This window comes from Podarcis raffonei, chromosome 5 (assembly GCF_027172205.1).
Source record: "Podarcis raffonei isolate rPodRaf1 chromosome 5, rPodRaf1.pri, whole genome shotgun sequence".
Classification (NCBI taxonomy): Eukaryota; Metazoa; Chordata; class Lepidosauria; order Squamata; family Lacertidae; genus Podarcis; species Podarcis raffonei.
This window is the reverse complement of record NC_070606.1, coordinates 76,575,008-76,596,214: the sequence shown is the minus strand read 5'-3', so window position 1 is coordinate 76,596,214 and position 21,207 is coordinate 76,575,008. Positions and strand designations below refer to the sequence as shown.

The following is a 21,207-nucleotide window of genomic DNA, read 5'->3' as shown; positions in this document are numbered from 1 at the left end:
CCCATGTTCCAACTAACCACATTTCTTAAACGTTGGTGCACAGCCACCACGCTAGACCTTCATACCTTTTTAATAGCAATTCTCATCACATTCCTTGATGTAGGATTCAACTCCCTGGCTTCATCACACCATTTGCTCTTCAAATCCTATTGTATAAGCATCCAGTCTCTTAGGCAGAGGCTTCTATCCTTCCAGCATTTTTTATTATTATTTAAAAAACAACACAGAGTTGTTTTTCTTTCTTCTTTTGTCTTTTTTATTATTATTGGGGGGGGGGGCAAACTGACCATTCCACCACTTCAACCCAACCTGAAAGCATAGTTCAGATCTAAACAATAATAGCCAAGTTGCTGATATCAATATAAAGAGTCCGAAAGTTGCTGGTATCAATATAAAGGAAGCTGTTAACAACCATATATTGTGGAATGCGGCATGTGCAATTTGCCCTGTAGAATCTTTGTTAGATGAATGGCCAGCAGTCCATCATAAAAGTATAATGTGTTTTTGCCCTCTAGCCACACAAAGTCTATGCATCAGTTTTTTCAGAAAATGCTATGTCCCGATGTTTTCCTTTATTTCATTTGTATTTATATGCCGCACTCTCACACATATCAGGGCAGTGCAAAGCAATACAAAGCACATTTTAGAAACCATTAAAAGCAGTACAGCACAATCATTAAGATGATTGGCTACTCAAGAACATTTCAAACAATGGCACAGGCTAGTTGGCATTAAAAGATCTTCAAAGCTTGAAAGGCAAAAAGCTAGCAAGCCTGTCAAATCTCTGCTGAAAGAATGTCCCACAGCATGGGGCTGGTGACATTAAATCCCTGAATTCCAGTGGAGGCGTGTTGTGCTTCTGTAAGACATGGCTCTGTAAGGTTGGACAACCAACTTTATGCAAGCTGGCCGAAGTGACTGCTTGCCCTGTTCTTGGGTTCAGCTATTAACCTGTAAAATGAAAAAAAGAGGCACATTAATTACATAAAATATAATGTGGGAAGATGATGTTGCTGGTGATGGTGATGGTGATGGTGATGGTGATGAAGAAGAAGACGAATAATTTTAAACGTCGTAACTCTAGAAATGATCCAAACTTCACAAAAGGGTCCCAGCTAATGATTCAAGGGGATGCTGACTCCCAACCTGCTGACGAAGGGGTTGTGTTTAAGAGTGGTCGCAAGCAACCAATACATTTTCCTATTAAGCATATTTGCCAAACAGTACTGATCCACTCTTCTGGATCAGTCCTTCTGGGCTAGCTGCCTGCATCTTATCCATAACTGCTCTGCATAGCTAAAGGCAGTTGTGGTTCTGGATAAGGCCATGTATGACTCTCTCTCTCTCTCTCTCTCTCTCTCTCTCTCTCTCTCTCTCTCTCTCTCTCTCTCTCTCTCTGTGTGTGTGTGTGTGTGTAATGACACTGTAAGTCATACCTCAGGTTACGAACACTGCGGGTTGTGCATTTTTGGATTGAACCTAGAAGTACCGGAATGGGTTACTTCTGGGTTTCGGCACTCGCACATGCGCAGAAGCGCAAAATGACGTCACGCGCATGTGCAGAAACGCCAAATCATGTCATGCGCGTGCGCAGACGTGGCGCTTCAGGCAGCTAACACTGCGGGTTATGAACGTGCCTCCCAAACGGATCACGTTCGCAGCCCGAGGTATGACTGTACTAGACATTGAAATCACTGCCTCCCACATCACCCAACATTTTTCTCCTGCCAGTAGGCAGCAGTGCTACAGGGACGTAAAACCCAGTGGTGACGAGGCTCAGATCCCTGAACTTACTAGTATTTTGACTTCCTCTGTATCTGGATCAGCTTCCCATATCCTGAATCTCCAATGTACCAGGGGAACCTGATGTGTGCCCCACATGAATTACAGAGAAATGAGCCAAGTCTTGCTGCAGCATGGCCAGGGATCTTCTTTTTTCAGAAAATTCCACCCATGATCCATTTTTTAGCCAATGCAAATGTTGCTTTCTGAACATCTGTACATGACAAGCCACTTGGAATCCTGCCTGTCCCATGTGAATGTACACAAGCGCCCCTCTAGGTTGGCATGTCTGGAACTGATTACATCCAGGCTTTTTCCTACAGCTGCATTCTATGAAATGGTTGCATAGAGGCCTTGACACAGGGTTAATTTATTTCTGAGATGATAAATTCCCCTCATTTTTAGAGGGTGTGTGTGTGTTTTGGAGTTTCTTTGAAAGAGCTTCAATGTAAAAATCTCCAAAAGGTAGCAGAGAAAACCCTAGTTTTGACTGAAGAAATTTAGGAAGACCACAAATTAGAGCAGAGGGCAAAGGGAGGAAAGAGAGACTCTCAGGTGCAAAGGGAAATGGTTTAGTAGGCCCAGAGCATTTTGACAAAAAAAAAATCTTCTTCTGGGTGTGTGTGTGGGGTGTGGGGGTGTGTGTGAAATGTCTAAAAGACTTGAAAAAGATCAGATAAAATTTTCTGAAAAGAGAAGTATCTTTTTACATTTTATAGCATCTTATTCCTCTTTTTAGACATTTTTATTGGATCTTTTCCAAGTCCTTCAGACATTTCAGTTTATATATATGTATGTGCCCCCAGAATAAGATTTTTGTTGAAACACATCACTTTTCTGTACAACTGAGAGTTTCTCTTTCCTTTCTTCTGGGGGTGGGCAATTTCAAACAAATACCATTATGAAAATCATTGTGTGAGTGAGAGAGAGAGAGACTTTCCACTTCAGAAAGAAGAAGAATTAAAATTAATAACAGGAGCCAGTCGCGTGTAGTGGTTCAGAATGTGCAAGAGGAAGTCTTCAACCCATAGCCCATCTCAGCCAAGAACTCACCTTAGGCAAGGCACATTTTCTCAGACTTAGGCTTCATACACATCATACTTTTAAAGCACATTATTTTCTCCCTAGAATCATGGGAATTGTAGCTCTGTGAGGGGTAAATTACAGCTCCCCGGTTTCTTGGAGGGGGTGCCTTAAGTGTAAGGTAACTATGCAGAACAGAGACATACACCATCTGAAGTATGGACAGAATGAATCTTTCCTACCTTACCATGTTGCTGTGAAGATTAATGAGGCTGTATAAATGCCATTCTTACATCTCTAGAAATGTTTTTATTGGTTGGAATCCAGTTTGTGTTCATGTGCTAGTGGAATGGGATTTGATTGAGTGGGTGCCTCTCCAGCTAAAGAGGTGATACCTCTGATGAGCCCCGTGGGGACATCCTGGGAGGACTGGTCGGAGGTGGAAGCGGACTGGGATGAGGTCACTGAGTCTGATGTCAGGAAGGGGCTGAAGAGTGCATGGAGAGACATCATCAACCAGCTAGAGCCAGACATCCCAGCAGAGGAAGCGTCACCTGATCCAGCCCTCCACCTCCTTTCAACAAGGATGCTCAGGGAATCAGGGAGACATGTGAGCCTGAGTCGGACCATGACCCTGCTGAACCAGGCTAGCATCTCTCACCCAGGACATGCCCTTGGATGTGCCAGGGCAAGCAGATCCACCTCACTCACAGGAGTGCCTGCCTGCTTGCCCAGTTCCATTGCTTGGGATGAGAACTATGTGAGTGACTGTAAGCCCATCCCACTCTTCAAAAGAGAAACCATGGGTGTGTGTCAGGGGTTGGAGATAACATTAGTTAGTGCCAATGCTATTTTTCTAAAAAAAAAGAGGTGCTAGAACTCATCGTGAATGCCTCCCTTGTTTTCTTAGAACGGCAATGGCGCCCACCTGAGAGGTGCCAGAACTGAGTTTCGGTGAGGTCTGTCTGGGAAAAAAGCCCATACCAGGTATCTTGGAACCCTGTTTATGTGTAGCCCGTAACCTAATTATGTTTAAACCATGCAATGGCTTGTGGTATAAAACATTCGGGAATAATCTAGCTGAGAAGCTGAGTACCATGTCTGAGAGTAGGAGCTGGGACAATATTTGCTGCGTCCCTTTTCCTCTTCCCCTTCCCCTGCACTCCAGCACTTCTTTAAAATTTGCTCCAGATAATTATGGACATTTCAGAACAGGGTAGGAAGTAGCAGTGGTGGGGAGTGGAACCTCAAGGAGTAACTGGCAAAATTTGCCTCCCCTTAGTAATATTTACTGGATCAAAAGCACTTCCATGGGTACAAGGACACCAAATGGACCTTCCTTCCTTCCTTCCTTCCTTCCTTCCTTCCTTCCTTCCTTTGCTGCAGTATGTTTCTTATGTGATGTCACTAATGATTTAAATGTTTACTTGCCACACTGATGCCTTTGCTTTTGTTTGGTTTTTATTGTGTGTCACCCTGCCTACAAATGCATGCCCACTGCAAATCAGCTGACTGCTAGCTTTTACTAATGAGCCAGTGCATTACGTTTGCAACCTTATTTCATCACACAGAGAGAGAGAGAGAGACACACACAAAAATACTTTCATCTTTAACCACAAGCAAAATAAAGGGAGAAGCTGATGAAGATCTCTGACAAGTGATACTGACAAGTGGCTTCTCTAACTGATGTCACAGTTCCTGTGGCCAAAAAAGAAACATGTTTGTTGCTAAGCAACACTATGTATATATTTCACTTGCCTGTTCCCACTTGGGATTTAACATATGCATTTTCACTTTCATCTCTGATGCATAGTTACATTTGTTTGCTTTGAGTGCCAAGATGAATGGAAACCGTCCAGTATAGGATATCCAAAAAGGACTGAAAGCTCAGGGGAAGATTTACCAACCTGAGCCATTGTTCTGCAGTGTAGTTTCAGTGAGAAACCTACTGAGTGCTATTCACCAGTGGCTGAGCCAGTTTCTCCATTGAGAAAAGATGCTGGGATTTATGTTTAAAAGGACTACTGGTCCCCAAAGGTGCTGCCAATGCAGCCAAGAGACTTGGGCTTGGAATGATTTACCTCTGATGCAGTCAAAGGGAGCATAGCTGCAACTCTAAGCATGCTAATAGAGGATAACTTCCATTCAAAAGTCTTTCAGATTGGTGTATAAACACTAATTGAATTTAATTGGATTGTGGATTTGTTCTAGGTAATGGGATATCTTGACTCATTTAATCACCTTCTTTTTAAATGTCAACTTTTCCAGACCTTATCCCTGTTGAATTTTGTATATTAATCTCATGTTGCTGATGAACCTTCCTTGTTGAAAGCAATGACACGTGTGCCCCCACTCCACACTTTTTGTCCCATACCCCCAAACACATACCCCTTTTTTAATTTATTTAGACCAATAGCATGTACAACATGCGTGTTTTTAAATGCATCAGGCCAGAGAAATGGAACAGAAAAATAGATAAAAGTTATGATAAGCAACATTAGGAAGTTAAAAAATACTGTAAACTAAAACATGAAAACCTAGATACCTTAATAGCACTTTAAAAAAGAAGAAGTCCAGTAACAAATTTTACTTAGTGGAATTCCAAGGGAAATTATTCGTTATTTTTTCACGTTTAGTCACAATGTGCGCTCAGTAATTAAATGACAAGATCTGGCATGGGATTTTCTAAACAAAAGCCCATGTTATGATGAAAACTAAAGGGATATCAGCAGCTTCCTTCTAGGTTTACTATTGTCTCTATTAATAAGCATTAAAGAGAGAGAAACACTGGAGGAATTCTCCCAGTGTACATGGTTTGAATTTTACTATGCTTTTCAGATTAGTTTAATTTCCCACTGGAAGTTGGCTCTTCATAAATATTGGCCTAGGATTATAATCATGTAAGACAAAACTATTGTGTTTGGGCTGTTCTTGTCCGTTCCCATTTACTCCTAATATGCAGAACTTGAAGCTTCAGACACGGGACCCAAGCATTCAGCACGAAAGACATCACGACAAATGCTGGTCTCTGATATCAGAGTTCAAGCACTTGAAAATGCATAATGAAAATATGTTGATTTAACTTCACAGAACATCTTAAAATACTAAGCAAATTGGCAATTGCAGACTCTCCCCAAAAAATAAATGAATTAGAAGACACTAAAAGATTTCCCAACAACTAATCCAGAATGCGGCAGCTAGACTGGTGACTGGGGGCAGTTGCCAAGACCATATAACAACGGTCCTGAAAGACCTACATTGGCTCCCAGTACGTTTCCGAGCACAATTCAAAGTGTTGGTTTTGACCTTTAAAGTCCTAAATGGTCTCGGCCCAGTATACCTGAAGGAGCGTCCCCACCCCCATCATTCTGCCCGGACACTGAGGTCCAGCTCCGAGGGCCTTCTGGCAGTTCCCTCACTGCGAGAAGCAAAGCTACAGGGAACCAGGCAGAGGAGCTTTTTGGTAGTGGTGCCCGCCCTGTGGAACACCCTCCCATCAGATGTCCCAGAGATAAACAACTACCTGACATTTAGAAGACATCTGAAGGCAGCCCTGTTCAGGGAAGTCTTTAATGTGTGACATTTTAATGTATTTTTAATCTTCGTTGGAAGCTGCCCAGAGTGGCTGGGGAAGCCCAGATGTTGTTGTTGTTGTTGTTGTTCCCAGCCCAGCATTCTAAGTTTTGCACAAAAACTAATGTAACCATTACAGAGATTCCTTCAAGTTCAAGTGTGGACCAGGCTTGTTATGTGTCCCCAAATGTCAATACTGCTGTGGTGTACAGTTGCCATGTAACTTTTTTTGCCTACACACACTGGGCTGTATTAAACACTGCTTTTCCATTTGTGCAACAGACTTCTGCTTCTTCGACAAAACTTCTCACTTCTCTCCACTTCCCTACAGCTCCTGCACAGCCTCTAAATCAGCTCCAGAGGGTTGAGGAAGGGGAACTCCCATTACAGAAGTGGGATGTCGCATATATACAAGGTGTGACCGGAAAGTTCAGCAAATGGTCACAGAAATCGGACACGGAGAAATATTCGAATGTACAATCGGCATCAAGAACCCATGAAATGTTCACAATTGTGTATGGAGATGAAGCTGTAACTCAAAAGACAGTGTGTGAATGGCTTAAGTGTTTCTGTAAAGGGTGGCAAACCATCGAAGATGACCCTTGGTCTGGCAGACCTTCGCTGAGCAGAACGGTGGCAAATGTCGACAGAGTTCGTGAGTTATTGATGCGGGATCGATGTTTGCCTGTCCGAATGGTGTTCCACTCTCCATATTCTCCCAATCTGGCCCCACCAGATTTCTTTCTTTTTCCAAAACTGAAATCTGCCCTGAAAGGGCAGTGATTTCCCAACATTTCACACGTCCAAGCTGCTGCGACAAGGAAACTGAAAGCAGTACGAAAAGAGGACTTCTCCAGAAGTTTCCAACAGTTCTACGAATGTTGTCAATGGTGCATTGTATCAGAGGGGGCCTACTTTGAAGGCCTGTAAGGTATGTATGTTTGAATATTTCTCGCTGTCCAATTTCTGTGACCATTCACCAAACTTTCCAGTCACACCTTGTAGCATTAAAAATAAAATAAAATGAAAGGCTCATATATTCAGTTGTGACATCCCATTTCTGCAAAGGAATTCTGCTTGCTCTGTTAGGACTTCCTGGCCCTCCTTTTTCTCCTGCCTGTCTTGAGTGGCCCTGAAATCTGTTTTGGGTAGTTGTGGGGGGTTGCAAAGCAGATTGCATGGGGAGGAGAAAGTTAAAGGGAATCTCTTTGAATCTCTTTGAATGGTGTGACATTGGATCTCACCATTTATGTAGACATGTTCATAGATCATAGGATTGTAGAGTTTGAAGGGACCCCAAGGTTTGTCTAGTCCAACCACCTGCAATCAATCACCAGCATCAATCACAGCAATGGATGCAAATATATTTGAAACTGCCTTTTTACCAAGCCAGAGACTTGAACCATTAGTTCCGTATTGCCTACCCCAGCTGCCAGTGGCTCTCAAACGCTTCAGTCCAAGGTCTTTTCCAGTACTCATGTCTGTCTGTGGTCCTTTTTAGCTGAAGATGCCAGGGAATGAATTTGAGACTGCCAGCATATAAAGCACGTGCTCTATCACTGAACTGTGATATGTATGCACATACAAAAAACCCATCTTCCCATTACAGCCCAGCCCTTTGTTACTCTCTAGGTCTATCCAGCATATACAGAAATGAAAGAGAAAATTCTAAGTGTGTCAAGACTGGCCACTATTGGAAGCAGAACACTAGATGTACCTTTAGCTAATGTAGCAAAGCAATCCTTACCCTTTTAGAATATGACTTTCAAGCAGACTTCACACTGCAGAAATTCAAAACTTATGTTTATAGGAATTTTGCATTTTCTTTTGTACAGAAATAATTGCATTTAACACTTATTTGTTGCGAACAAGAACTCAATTTTTAAAAACAAAGACGGCTAACGACCATTCCTGCCAATCCGTATTGCTAGACAGAGGCTGCTCTTATGTAGGGGATAAAGTCACAGAGTTTACAGTACACAGAGATTTGCTGAGATTTGCCATTTAGGCATGCAAATCAGATTGTAGCCTAAAGCCATGAGAGATTTGTGCTTAAACCATCTCCAAAATTTGGAATGCATTAAACAGTGACAGCAGCTTCAGAGTTTAATTTTGGATGTGCCAGTTTTTTACTCCAGCCCGGTTTTACTAGAGGATAGCTATTCTTGGTCACAATTTTCTGGGGAAAGGAAAGCTGGAATCAGTACTGGTATAATTTAAACAAAGTCATTTGGCGGTACTTTCCGTGGATAGAGACAACTGAGTTTGTATATTAAGCAGTTGGGCATTTATGAACACTATTATAATGGGGGATGTGAGGGAGCCTAGTGGGTTACTTCTGCATTTTGCTCAGACTTTGCAAAGCCCCACAACTGCCGCTCCGCTGCTCCATATAATCTAGATTTGTGTAGAGCCAATTTAAATGTTCAATAGGCAGTATTGTACAGTCTGTTTCGTTTACAGATATCATAGGTGGGGAATTGCTTGTTTGAAAGGAGAAAGTTCTTTCTGATGCTTAGTCGGAATCTCCTTTATTGTAACTTGAAGCCATTGGTTTGGATCCTACCCTCTGGAGCTGGAGAAAACGAGTGTCCTCCATCTTCCATGTGACAGCCCTTAAGATATTTGAAGGTGGCTATCATATCTCCTCTCAGTCTCCTCTTTTCCAGGCTAACATACAACTCCCTCAACTGTTCGTCATAAGGCTTGGTTTCCAGACCCTTGATCATCTTGGTTGCCCTCTTGTACACACCTTCCAGCTTGTCAATATCCTTCTTAAATTGTGGCGCCCAGAACTGGACACAGTAATCCAGGTGTGGTCTGACCAAGGCAGGATATAGTAATGTTGCTTTTGTGCATATGTACACCAAGGCCTGAGGTTCCCCACCCCTGTTCCAGAAGGTAGGCAGGGATAGTGGGCAAAAGAACAGCAAGCCATGACCATTTGTCTGCACTTCTTCAAAACTGTTAAGAAAACAGATGCCACTCCCAGGCAACTTTGTCCTCACCAAACTCTTCCTGGCTGACAGGAGCAAGCCAACATTAAATCACACCGAGCCCATTGAAATTAAGACTCTATTATTAGCAAAAACAGGATCTGCACAAGAGCATCAGGCCTAATGAGCACAGCAACTCATCTCCATGAAGTTTTGCACCCGTGAAGCAGTTGCTGAGACTAAAAGTTTCTGCCTTCCCACAGTCAACTGTATCTCCTCCTCTCCAGAGTTTTCTACAAGCAATCAGAGACTGTGCCTGTGTGCCTGTCTTTGCTCCTTCTGCTTCATGCCTCTCCTGGTTCTAGGAGACCAGGGGGGAGGGAAGATTCTCACAGCAGGAGGGGGAAACCCCTGTGTCTCTTCACAAGCCTGACGCATCTCTGCCTCTTGGCCTCCCTCATCCCACTCTCCTGCTTCTGATTCTGGACTTCTCTCTGCCACAGACTCTTCCCAAACCGTAAGTGCTGTTACCTCTTCAGCTTCTGACACCTCCTTCTTTTTTCTCTGACCACTCATTGTTCTTCCACCACCACTCCCCGTGCTTTGAGCCTTCTTCCCTTAGGGGTTCTTTAGCTGGTTCCTGCCACCATTCCTTTCCATCCAACCAGTCTATGACACTGCCTATTTATTTATTTATTTATTTATTTACTTATCTGCATATTATTTGTACTCGCAGCCCCACCTTTTACTGAATGACTTGCTCAAAAGACTACCTTCTGCCTACAAAAGACTACCACCACTTCCCTTCTGAGCATAATTCCTACCCCCCCCTTTTAAGAGCTCTGAAATATTCAATTCTAATATTTGGTCTAAACCACAGAGCCTAGGGCTTGCCGATCAGAAGGTGGGCAGTTCGAATCCCTACGACAGGGTGAGCTCCCATTGCTCGGTCCCTGCTCCTGCCAACCTAGCAGTTCGAAAGCACGTCAAGTGCAAGTAGATAAATAGGTACCGCTGTGGCAGGAAGGTAAACGGTGTTTCTGTGCGCTGCTCTGGTTCGCCAGAAGCGGCTTAGTCATGCTGGCCACATGACATGGAAGCTGTACGCCGGCTCCCTCGGCCAGTAAAGCGAGATGATTGCCGCAACCCCAGAGTCGTCCATGACTGGACCTAATGCTTAGAGGTCCCTTTACCTTTTTAATCCTGATTCCTTTCTCTCAACATTCTGCCATTTGCAGAACTAAGTCAAGCTAACATACTTGTTGGCATGTATGCCAGTGGAAGTGGAAGTCCAGTGGACTTCAGTGGACTTCTCAAAATGTGGGCAAGCTTTTGCAGTCAACTGCGGTAAGGCATGAGGAATGCACCGAGAAATGATATCTCGTGGTTTTTATATACACTCACATAGCACACATAAATGCATATTCTGAATATGGAAGATTCTTGATCCTTCCTCATACCACAATATAAACCAGTTATATCATTACTGGGAAAATCCTACTAGGGAGGTACTTGAACCATATATAGCAGGGCTTACAGGTTGCAGCTGAGGAGAGATGCTTTCTTTTTGTTTTAGACTGACATGACACAATCCTTTTGATCTGGCTTTTAGGTTGGGATAAGGAACGAATGGAGAAAAATACAATTAAGGCTACACAAATCTCACATCCCAATTGTAAGCAATGCTAACACTGAGGCCCAGAATAGGATTTTCTTTTTATTATTTATCTGCATCTGCTTTGCCTTTTAAAATAAAATCTCGCTCAGCCTTAGGAAAATATTCATGAGCTAAAGCTGGCAATAGAAAAATAATTATTTGAAAAACATTCTATGAGGAGAGTTGTGTGCTTCCCTACTGGATGCCAGTTAAAATGAGCTAATTTGTTTTACCAGTAGCTTAAGAAAACCCCAGCACAGCAGCACGACAATTATATCCAGGTGCAAGGACTTAATTCAAGCAATTCTAGGTGGATCTTTCCAGTCTGCTCTATGGGCCCCATCCTCAGCAGCAGACAGGAACAGATGCCCTTGAAAACGCGGTCCAGCCAGTCCTTCAATATTGAGCTTGAAATGCTTTCAGAAGGAGCTGGGGAGCTGTGTGTGTGTGTGTGTGTGTGTGTGGGAAGTGATGTTCTTCTAGCCAATAAATCAATTAAAACATAAGGAAGAAATACCAGTGCTGCAAGTGAAAAGTGAATCTAAGTGAATCCATTTCCTTTCTCCCTTGGATTCATTCCTATTTTCAGCACAAACGCAAAATTTGAAATTCTGTGGCACATTTTTTTTAATGTGCTGAAAATCCTCCAATCTCTTATTCTGGAGTGTCGTGGTTTCTTTTAGTGGGTACATTCAGGAATCAAATCTGAGCACTATATGTTTAACAAACAGAATAAAAAGTAAACTATTCAATTTGTTCTTGGACAATTTTAATACAGTGGCTGAACCCACTCCTCCCAAAAGCTTAGCTGCATATATTGGGTGACAGCAAAAGGAAGATAGTGGCTATTTTCAGCTACATAGTTACTGTTATTTGTTAGGCATCTCACTTCTGTGGATTAGATGCATTGGCATCCAGTCCTTTTCTCATATGGCTGACTCCAGTTTGTGAAAGTTTCCACAAGGCCAATAAGCCAAAATGGCACATAAGATGCTGCTTGAGGAAGTGGGAAGAGATTTGGCGGTTGCTTATTTGTTGAAACCACCCTTCATCCCATAGGATCTCAGGGCAGTGAACAAGCAGATTGGAACAACCATGTAAAGAGTTAGCTTAAAACATAAGCAAAGTTAAATTTAAAACAGTTCACCGGTGGTCAGACTAATAAGCACACCCAAGCTACAGACCTCCTTCAAATGTCTGTGTGAAAATCTGTTTTAAACCAATGCCTGATGCCCAGGTAGGAAACAGGAGCTAAGATCTCAGGATTTGTCATATGCCACTTGGCAGAGGCATAGCTAGCTGCTCTGGCACCCGGTGGGGGCAGGGGGATCCGTGCATGGGGGCGCCATGGCGATCCACACAATGGGGGCAGGGCAAGCCGCCCACGGGGCCACCACAGCGATCTGTCCATGGAGTTCACTGGTGGACACAAGCCCCATGCTGCCATTTTGGGCAGCAAGGGGCCCCAAGCCACAGCCTCACTCCCAGGAGAGATGTGTAGCTTGGGCGTGCTGCAGGCCAGGCCCCAAGGTAAGTGTCACCCCCTGCGGTGTGCCTTTTTTCACCCCCTCAGGGATCACACCTGGGTGGACCGCACCCACCACACACCCCTTCCTACACCCCTGCCACTTGGACTTCCATTTACTGGTAATATATTCAAATTCCATGTTTTTTCCAGCCTGTCGTACTTATTAGAGAGTGCCAGTTGCCATACGAAAGAGGCAAGCCTCATCATGGACTTTTAAACACTGGCTTTCCGATAGCAGTGTAGTCCTGAACTATATTCTCTTACAAACATGTTCCATCTTCATTTGGCAGTTCTTTCTCTGTCTCTCAGATTGCTTTTAAATCACAAATTAACATTTCAGCCATTTACAGTATTTATGGCCTGGCTGTTCTGCAATGATTACATACGACCTTACCTCCCCAAACCACAGAATTGCCGGCTCCAGGCCTGACTCCATTGTATTATTGCACTTTAAGGCTAAAACGTTGATTGAAATATTATCTACACTGATTGTAGAACCAATGCATTTCACATCTCTTGTTGGCTTGCTGACAAATAGACTATTAAGGCGCTTAATAGGAGTCAGTCAAGAAACTTGGCTAAACCTGGCCAGTTACCTAGCTCCAATCTAATTTTTCCAAGGTTTGCTTGCAAAATCCATGTTCTAAGCTACCTAGCAGAGGAGACTTGGCAATGTTATCTTAATTAATATGCAAGGAACCTGCAATGATTTTCAAGAGGTAGAGGTGCTGAGCTGTAATTTTGCTTTGGCCTTGCGAGTTCAGTTGACCTTGGGGACATAACGTGGCTCCTTTTAAAATATAGTATTCTGTTATTTTCCTAATTTTACAGGTGGAGAAACAGAAACTGGCTGCTATACACTGGACTTTCTGTTTTGCACACTTTCCTGAGTGTAAGCCCTATTGAAAGCAGTGGGACTTGCTTCTGAGTAACAATGCATAGGATTGCACGGCATATGTGCAAGTGCAAATTATTATCGAAACCTTTACCATGCAAATCTGTTAACACCTGAATAACACAACCCCTGATGCTATTTACATATAATCAAGGTAGCAGGTGCAATTTGCATAATCAGAAATGCTAAGCTGGAGTGTAGTGGATGCTTCCATACAGAGAACTTTCAGAGTGTCTGGCTCACAGATTCAGCACAGCTGATACCCACAAGCCAGATGAGGGCAAGGCTGATTCCTGTGATGGACACCATCAGTCCAAATGGCAGAGGGTTGGGGGAGCTAGCAGGACCAGTGCAGATGGCACAGTCCAGAGAATCAGTAGCACAAACTCTTGCATTACTTGGCACATCTTCCTTGCGATGTACAACACGCCCCCCCCTTCCCGCCCTAATTCTGGTGTAACACTACAGTGCTAAATCAGCCGTGGGGAAGCAGCCGTCTGGAGGTTGCCATAGTTATTGATTCTGTCCCATCATTACAAGGGAAATAGTTAATGGTTGGCTAGCTAGGCCAATATGCTGACAACAGTAGTCCAGATGTGATAATAGGACGCTACCACACCAGACTTGGGGAAGCAGGTTTGCTGCTGGAGATTTCACTTTGTTTTCCTCAGATGTTCAAAGCATTAGTTAACGGTGGTATTCCAGATTTTGCACACAGGCTGTGATACTGATTTCTGTGGATTTTAAATGTCTTCATATTGAATGATACAGTGGTAAGCCAGACAGATGACAGGTTGAAATCCTTCATGCGTACACACACACACACACACACACACACACACACACACACATGCATCACTTACATCCCATTGGACTTCTACGTCTACATACAGGTTTTTTGTGGGATCAAAACAGCCACACCAACAAAGAGATACACAGCTCCTGTGATAGTTTTCAAGCCAGTGAGGTTAGGATTTATTTTCTTTATTGCTTCCATGGTAGCAGTAATATAAATTTACACACTAAATGTTCACACAGAAAGGTCCTAAAAGTTCTTTATATTGCAGATTTACAGGCAAACCCCGCCAAACTCCGACGGCAACACTTTGTGCTGTTATGATTTTCCCATCTTAACTAGCACTAATGAGAGGTGTACCAGGCAATTCAGATTAAACTAGTGAGTCGTGCTTATTCAAATATAATGTGAGCAATCTGGACATCTTGAAAGCCTGCCAAGATGGGCTCATAAAAAAACCTGCCAAAAATCTGAGTCCTGAGTTCAGCCAAGCATGTGTGGCTGGTTCCCATGAACATTACAAATAAAATTAAAACCAGTTGGAAGTCTTGTTCGTTCTTTCTTTCTTTCTTTCTTTTTCTTTCCTAAAGCAACCAAACTCCTTCCCCACCCGAAAGAAATACTTGGGCCTAATAGAACCTGCCCTTTTAAACCACCTCTCTGCACCCAGAAGAAATTTGGAGGATGAACTAAAAAGAGGTTTTTGTTTCAGCTCTTCCCTTCTCTGGATCCTGGTTTCTTGACAAGGGTGGGGGGGTGAGGAGGGGGGGAACAGCCAATGGAAGCACATTTTTTTCCAAGGGGGATATACATTTCATCCTGGAATCAAAAGCACAGTATTTCACCAGCTCCTAATTTAAAACACACTTTACAGAGGCATATCTTATTCAGCTGAGCCTTTGAAACTGATTTAAGGTGAGAATTAGGAATAAAATATATAGGGCCAAATTTGCTGCCAGATATAAAGGCACAAACACATTACACCGGGTTTAAATTTGTGTCAGATTTTGCTCTCAATTGCTTCAGATTTATAACTCCATTTGGAGAACTGACTTCAGTTGTGTGGCTTGAGACTTACGGCAGTGACAATGAGTGCAGAATGTTCCTTGCAGAGGGAGATTTAAGGTGAAGGCAGCCAAGCCATTCCTTTTACAGCCAAAGCATTTCCTACAAGTCTTTCAAAGCCCTAACATAACATGCACAATGATCCTCAGACAATTAGCAATTGTGTTTGTGCATGTTTTTTTAAAAGTACCGTAAATAGCAGTCCTAGGTGCATGATCCAGATTGGGGAGTGGGGAGTTAACCCTTCCACACTGCATTCCCAATGTAAATCCCTTCCACAAATATTGCTATTTTCACTAGGATGATCAATATCAGCCACAACTCTGCAGGCTGTTTTCATTCTCCATATTTGCTGGCCTTCCTAAACTTTTATGAACTTATTGAAGAAGCAGGTTGGACACAGTAAGGTAAAGGGACCCCTGACCATTAGGTCTAGTCGTGGCCGACTCTGGGGTTGTGGCGCTCATCTCACTTTATTGGCCGAGGGAGCCGGCATACGGCTTCCGGGTCATGTGGCCAGCATGACTAAGCCACTTCTGGCGAAACAGAGCAGCGCATGGAAACGCCGATTACCTTCCCCCCGAAGTGGTACCTATTTATCTACTTGCACTTTGACGTGCTTTCGAACTGCTAGGTTGGCAGGAGCAGGGACCGAGCAATGGGAGCTCACCCCGTCGTGGGGATTCGAACTGCTGACCTTCTGATCGGCAAGTCCTAGGCTCTGTGGTTTAACTCACAGCGCCACCCGCATCCCCAGGTTGGACACAGAGGGTTGTCTAAATGCATTAGAACCTGAGGCCCTCCAGATATCGTTGTACTCCATTTCCCATCTATTCAGACCATATGCCAGAGGTCAGCAACCTTTTTCAGCTGTGGGCCAGTCCACCGTCCCTCAGACCATGTAGTGGGCCGGACTATATTTTGGAGTGGGGGGGGGGATGAACGAATTCCTATGCCCCACAAATAACCCAGAGATGCATTTTAAATAAAAGGACACATTCTACTCATGTAAAAACACGCTGATTCCTCGACCATCCGTGGGCTGGATTGAGAAGGCGACTGGGCCGCATCCGGCCCACGGGCCTTAGGTTGCCTATCCCTGCCTTATGTCATGCAGGTTGGGGGGTTGTAGTCCAACAACACATGGAGAACCAAGGGATTCCTATTCCTGTATTACAGAATAGAACTAGAGCAGAGACACCCTAGGGGTCAACAATCCAGTGTTTACAAGTACCAGTGCACCTGCCATTACCTCTCATGGCACCACAAAAGTCTCAGTAAATATACCCTCAGCAATGCACAACACACAAGAGACGTTTGCTCTTCCTGCTCAGTTCGCATTTACACTTGCTTAGCCTCAACCACACTATTAAATATGCCCACATTTTATTGGATGCAACGATTGGACATCCATCCACCCCTCTGTCCTCTAAGAGATGTGCAAAACGCTTATCTCTGTGAGCAGCAAACAAAGTGGTAGGTGGTGTTGGTGCCTTTTCCCCATAGAGGGGTACATGGCTGCACCATTTTGTGTCCCTGTCTCTTTTTGCTGCAGTTTCAGATGCAGCTGCCATTTTGTGTGATGGCACACATCCTAGGGCAGCTGTTTTTTTGACTGGCACCCAGGGCACTGTCTCAGAATGCCAAATGTGCCCACTAGCCCAAAACGGTTGGCACCCCCGGTGCACGACTCTGACATGATAAGCTGAAAACCTGCATGAACACACATGCAGTGGATGCTCGGGTTGTGAACGTGATCCGTGCGGGATGCATGTTTGCAACCCACAGCGTTCGCAACCCGCAGTGGCGCATCTGCGCACGCACAGTTTGCAATTTGGCACTTCTGTGCATGCGCAAAGTGCAGTTTAGCACTTCAACTTTAACACTATGGCACTTCAACTCTAAAAAAAGCTCAACACACTACAACAGCAGCAAGAATACTCATTGCAAAGTACTGGAAGACACAAGATCTACCCACCCTGGAAGAGTGGCAGGTGAAGGTGATGGACTATATGGAACTGGCGGAAATGACTGGCAGAATCCGAGACCAGGGAGAAGAGTTGGTGGAAGAAGATTGGAAGAAATTTAAAGACTATTTGCAGAAATATTGTAAAATTAATGAATGTTAAAATGATGTTGGATTGAAATTAAGTGGCATTAGCAAAAAGGCTAATAAGAATATGTAAAAATGGATTGATAATGGATGAAAATATATAGTTATAGTATGTTAAGACATAGAGTTAAGATAAATGAAAGAGGGTAAGGATTTGCTGAACTGACTATGTGAACGGTAATACAAAAAAGGGAGGTGTGAGGAGGTCATGGAAACAAGCAAATGAGCTTAAAGATACGGAGAAAAAAGGATTTGTTTTTAACTTTTTTTTACTTAATTTTTTCTCTTGTTTTTGTATTTTGTATTTTCTTTTTTTCTATGCATTTTTGTATTTTTTTGTATTTTTTTCTTTTCTTTCTTTTCTTTTTCTCTTGCTTTCTTTTTACTTTGTAAATTCCTGCTTTTTGTGAAACTTTAATAAATATTTTATAAAAAAATAAAAAATAAAAAAAGCTCAACACAATCCTAGAAAAAGGTCAACAACTTTGGTTGGCCCTTTACTTCATCAAATTTGGCCCTCTTTGAAAAAAGTTTGGACACCACTGTTCTAAATCAATGTACTGTATAGGCTTCAATAGGATTAAAGTAGCCCTAACTGCATGCAACACAGTAACCTCAAGAGAGACTGGTTTCAAACTTCCCTCTATTCAAAAACATAGTTGCCCCATCCAACTGGCCTTCCAGATCCATTCTGTGCAGGACATTTGAGGAAGCATGCAATTCAGCATGCCGTGTGTACATGCCGGATTTACATATAAGCTAAACAAGCTATAGCTTAGGGCCCCACTCTCTTGGGGTCCCCCCAAAAAATTTAAGCGGAGAAAACTGGATGTTCATTTCCAAAATACAGTCATACCTCGGGTTACAGATGCTTCAGGTTGCATTTTTTCGGGTTGCGGACCGCCGAAACCCGGAAGTACCAGAATGGGTTACTTCTGGGTTTCGGCGGTCGCACATGCGCAAAAGCACAAAATCAGGCTTTACGCAGACGCGCCAAATTGCAACCCGTGCATGCATGGACGTGCCGCTGCGGGTTGCAGATGCTGCAGGTTGCAAATGTGCATCCCGTACGGATCACATTCGCAACCCAAGCATCCACTGTATAAGATAAAAAACAAATAAAATAAAACCCACATACAGCAACAGTGTTTTGTAGGCTCCTATGATGTAAGTAATGGGCCTGTTCCCTAAAATATCACCGGTTTGCTCATTTTCATATATAGGGTGCCTACATTCTGCATGTGCAAATGGCTTTAGATACCTAAGGTAAAGAGACCCCTGACCATTAGGTCCAGTTGTGGCCAACTCTGGGGTTGCGGCGCTCATCTTGCTTTATTGGCTGAGGGAGCCAGCATACAGCTTCCGGGTCATGTGGCCAGCATGACTAAGCCGTTTCTGGCGAACCAGAGCAGTGCACGGAAACGCCATTTACCTTTCCGCTGGAGCGGTACCTATTCATCTACTTGCACTTTGACATGCTTTCAAACTGGTAGGTTGGCAGGAGCAGGGACTGAGCAACAGGAGCTCACCCCATCGTGGGGATTCGAACCGCCGACCTTCTGATCAGCAAGTCCTAGGCATTGTGGTTTAACCCACAGCGCCACCCGCGTCCCTTTAGATACCTATTAGGTCCATAAATTACCATATAGCATACAATCAACACAAAAAAGCATCAATTTGTTGTTGACAAAGTACAGCTGGCCATATAAAGTGCCCCATTACTTTCAGTAGCATAGGGCCTCATCAAACCTAAATCTGGCCCTGGCCCCAAGGCATGGTGTTAGCACCCCCCCCTAGCATGCGCACATGACATCCGCATGCCCCTGTATTGTGTGTGTCAGCATGCTGTGGGATGTGCGTGCACGACACAAACGTGCCGCAGGCTGTGCTTATGTGGCATGCAGATGCCTGGCGGTTTGTGTGCATGATGCAAGCATGCCCTGCAGCATGCGCGCACGGCTGCCACAAAACTTTGAAGGGGCCCAGCCCGTTCATTGAAAATATTTGGGGAGGCCTGCCCCCCTCTACTTGGTGCACCTTCTAGGAAGCTAGACAAGAACTTTATTCTCTCTCTCCAGCAAGTGCAAAGCAGACACAGAAAACTCCAACACCATCCAGATACAACTGAGCCCAGAATCGCCTACTGACTGAAATGTATACCAGGGATGAGCAAGTAACCAGCACAGGCTTAGGCCTGCTTTACACTTTCAGCAAAACAAAGCAATTAAATTATCAGGTGGAATAATGGAGTGTACTAGTTTATGTACTCCAGTTTATGTAAGTTTATTCTGAACGCCCTGGCATGAAACCCTTTCTGCATTTAAAAACAAACAAACAAAGATGTTCCAATCCTGCCTGCTTTCTGCTGTGCTAATTTTCTGTTTGGAAGGTGTGTTTTTTTCATTATTACTTTTATGTAGCAAAGCACTGAAAATGTGATCCCTCCCTCCTCCTGATGTCTGAAATGGAACAGTTCATTCTACCAGCTCAGACTCCTGCCACATTGCCACATCATTCTGATGTCTGTGTATACCAGGCCTAAGGTCCAAAGATTTATTATTATTTCTATTATTTTTAATATTATTATTTTTATTATTATTATTATTATTATTTTCAAGTGCTGATAATGTTAAACAACAGTTTGCACGAGGTCAAAATCAGGCACATAGCTGAAAAGGAACACACAGAATATTTCATTATTAATCCAATACTTTTTTTTCATACAAGTGCTGTTGGTTATGAAAAGGTAGAAAATAACATGTCTGAATATATTGGAAATTTTTAAAAAATCCCCTAAAGTGCATTTACAACAACAGAAATAGAGTGGTTGTCTTTATTTTGCTTATGCAACTCCTTATATATTTAATTTCTTAGGGACTAGAAGCTACAAATGTTTTGTCAAATACTGCAGACAGGAATGTATTTCCTTGTAAAATGCTTCTATTTACTTCAGTCTCGGCCTGCCCTTGGGAGAGGTTTTCCATTTACTTTTGGGGTGGGGAATATAATGTTATATTCTTAAGATGTATTAATAAGACAACAAAATGTACAGTTTGGGACACAAGTATTTAAACATGCATTTTAAAGGGTTTACCCAGAATCCCCCACAACATTAACAACAGAATCACCACTGAAAAAATGGCACTTACAGTTTTCAATTGTTCCTTAGGCAGTGGGTTTAAAAAAATTATTTTTGGAAATATAATTGGAAAACAACTAGAACATTAGTATTCAGTTGAGGAAAGCAGCTTACTGTATATTTTTCCAATGAATTGCAAATATAATTTTAGTATTGTTTAATAAGATGAGTAATTTTAGCTTCAAACACACTGGTTTTAATTTCAGACTTTTTTGCTGTTTGCTTATACTTCATAACAGATAATTACTGATGTAATCATTATTGGTCATTGGCCATTAGTTTGCTTCAGAGCGTGTACCTCGGTGGGCAGTAATTACTGCACAGCCTTCAATAAGATATCATTAACAAAATGAGAAGACCAGAAAAAATATCTTAATTACTGTAAGTGCTGTATTGGTTTCTCCATGGGATAAACAAAGTCAAACAATTAAGATTGCACATGCATTTTCCCAGATTGTATTCTGCAATGCAAAAGGGGGTGGGGTGGGGTGGGGAGTAACATGAAGATAAAGACAAATAATGTATCTTTTAAAGTTTGTAATGGGGAATTCTAATGAAAACAATAATGAGCATGAACCATTGGCTCACACCTTCAGCAATTACTCAGTCAAAATTCCCACTGACTCGAGCTGTCATTAGGATATATGTATCAATCTGCCATAACTAACAGAACATGCATATTATAACAGCCCTAAAGATG

The 21,207-nt window shown here is 42.9% G+C and overlaps 1 long non-coding RNA gene across 1 annotated transcript in view; it reads right to left on the bottom strand.

The window, feature by feature from the left end:
• Positions 1-270: 270 nt before the first annotated feature.
• The window catches only part of LOC128414635 (uncharacterized), a 92,139-nt gene continuing 71,202 nt past the window's right edge, over positions 271-21,207 (bottom strand). The window contains exon 2 of the long non-coding RNA XR_008330697.1: positions 271-951. This is a non-coding gene — a long non-coding RNA (uncharacterized LOC128414635). The remainder of the gene's footprint in view (positions 952-21,207) is intronic.